Genomic DNA, 3,098 nt, shown 5'->3' on the forward strand with positions numbered 1-3,098 from the left:
CCCTTTTTTTTTGTAGTTTGGCTCTGAAAGATAAAATGCAGTATATAGTTAGAAGCAGTTTAATTTCCCCATAAATTCAGCTCTGTTTTTTATTGCTCTGAGCTGTGTCTGACTAAGATCTTGCTGTGTGGTGTGGTGCTATTTAAATATACATGCTGACACCAGGACGGACAGCACTAATGTAGGCAATATTTCTGAATGAAAATACATTATATTTGCAAAATGAAACATGGCTATATTAGCAGAGTATTAAGAATGGAGGCTGAGTAAAAGAAAATTAACCTCGCACACAGTTTTAGTCTCACATCTCTTACTTCTTCATGTACTTATTATAGAACCCAAGATACATAATGATTAAAAATAAGTGAGGGTAGAGGAAGGCACACTATAATGGCTACCTTGGAAAAATGGTACGGCAGTGGGCACCTTAATTTTGGATCTTGTGGAAGTGATTTTTAAGTGGACATTGTGCTAATCATTTTCTATACAAAATTTAAACCCTTTACTTTGTGTTGACTTTATGCTTTCACTGAGATATATTAGAAAGTGATAGGAATAATAAAAACAACGAAAACCGTAACATTAAGCCCCTGTCTCAAAAATGTTCACCAAATAGACTCACACAAAAAAGACTGGACTCAGTTAAGTTGCTTCTTTTAAAATTGAAGATGGTTTGAAAGAGCAAAGCAATAGTTCTAGAATTTGTATATAGAATCTCTAAAGACAGGCCATGGGAGAAAAGTCAAGCTCATTTTGGCAGGAGGTATGTAATCACTGGGCTGGAACTTGATGGGACAAAGTCATGTGCCCTTACTCTTACAAGTCATGCGTGGTGAGTTTAACTGGACATATGAAATATTTATTTTGGGTGAGTTTCCTAAAAAACTATGCTTTCTGCATATGTGTACATATGTATTTCACAAAGTGTCTTTTTCTCCAAAGAAATGATCTGCACAGTCCCCTGTGCTGAGTCTCTATACCTTCCTCCAGCAGACAGAAGAAGTAAAGAAACCAAAGAATCCAGTACTGGCTTGTCAATCTGACCAATGGCTGGCACAGTGGCCGCTTTTTATATGTGCGTGCGTGCGTGCGTGTGTGTGTGTGTGTGTGTGTGTGTGCATGTGTGTGGGTGTAGAGTAAAAGAGAACTGAGAATGCACATTTGTATGCCACAAGCCTTCTCTACAGACTATTATTTCAAAAGTATAGTCTCACACACACTGTATTCCACTCTTGGAAAAGCTAATGAGAATTTTCGTTGATTTCTAAGTTATAATTTCAAAGACTTAGTGGTGGGAAAATGTATCTACAAGTGGCAGTCAGGTGACCTAGAAAGATCACATATTCTCTCCTAGACTAGAATCTCTTAAGAACTGATTCAGGAACTTAAGAATCATTTTGATTCTCTTTAGAAAACCTTTCTTGCTTGCAAGCTAGGATGTCACCAGCAATGGAATTTCAAAACATCCCTTAGATGGGCCTGAAACTTACATAAAAGGGAATGTTGACAATTCCTTTTTATTTGTAAGTTATCTTGAGGACCAAGGATTGAAAAGGGGTATATTGTAGGATCAGAATATTTAAATTATCACTATTCCCAGCACTTACTCTCCAACTTTTTCATGCATATTAAAACTTGGCTACTAGTATGGTCATTCATGCTGAGACCATACCTGGGATATTTGGAAGGAGATTATTGTTCAATAGATTGAGTTCTGGAAAGGAGTTTGTTTTACTTTGTGGACTGAATTGCTGATAAGAAAATGAGGTTATTTTTGGATTCATTTTTATTCTATTAATGTCAGCTCTATTGAAACTCTTTGATTCTTCTATCCTGTTGCTTAGAAACATTGTATTAAATATTGTCAGTGCTTCAATCTGATCTGATTTAAAAGTTACTTTTATCTGTCATTGTAAAATGAGCCTTTTGCTTTTCCATTGTTTCCAGTAACTGCATCCTAAGTTATTTATATTTATTAATATTTTATTGACAGAATGAGAGGTCAGAGTGAGTCAGTGTCTCTGGCTTATCTATTTTAAGGGCACTCACTGGCAGGGGGTTGGTCTGGCAAACGTTTGTGATAGGCAAAAGCAGTAATGATGGGTGTTCTTAACAATCTTTGCCTTTACCTTGAGAACCTAAGAGTAGGCAGATGAGGATTCAAAACCTCATTTCAGATTACTGCCAACCACCCCTCCTGGGTCCAATTGCCTAAAACCATGTGCCAGAAATTTCACAATCAATGATATTTCTTTGCTCTTGTTTAAAAAATTATCAGGCCCTAGCCAGTTTGGCTCAGTGGATAGAACGTCAGCCTGTGAACCAAAGGGTCCCCCCAGGTTCGATTTTGGTCAAGGGCAGGGGTGGGCAAACTTTTTGACTCGAGAGCCACAATGGGTTCTTAAACTGGACCAGAGGGCCAGAACAAAAGCATGGATGGAGTGTTTGTGTGAACTAATATAAATTCAAAGTAAACATCATTACATAAAAGGGTACGGTCTTTTTTTTTTTAGTTTTATTCATTTCAAATGGGCTGGATCTGGCCCGCGGGCCGTAGTTTGCCCACGGCTGGTCAAGGGCATGTACCTAGGTTGCAGGCTCCTCCCTGCCTGGGCCCTGACCAGGGCCTGTACAGGAAGTAACCAATTGATGTGTTTCTCTCACATCGATGTTTCTCTCCATCTTTCCCTCTCCCACTATCTCTAAAAATCAATGGAAAAATATCCTCAGTTAAAAAAATAAAAGTCTTTAAAATGTGTGTTTTTTTAAAAGAAAGTAATTAGGATCAAACTTACCTGGAGATTTGCTGGATAGCTGGATAAGCATAAGACTTAGTGGAAATGGGGTATAAAATAGAAAGTTAGTGAAAGCAGGGTCATCATGGAGTGGGTGAAAGAAAAGATAGAAAACAGACAAGCAAGATTACATATTTCAGGGGGTTAGGAGGCTGGATGAAAAAGGAAACGGGACTAAGAAGTGCAAATTAGCAGTTACAAATAGTCACAGGAGTGTAAACAAAATCCAGATTAGGGAATATAGTCAATAATATTGTAATAACTACATATGGTGTCAGGTCAGTTCAAGACTTACCTGGGAAA

Source organism: Myotis myotis, unplaced genomic scaffold (genome assembly GCF_014108235.1).
Source record: "Myotis myotis isolate mMyoMyo1 unplaced genomic scaffold, mMyoMyo1.p scaffold_m19_p_6, whole genome shotgun sequence".
Classification (NCBI taxonomy): Eukaryota; Metazoa; Chordata; class Mammalia; order Chiroptera; family Vespertilionidae; genus Myotis; species Myotis myotis.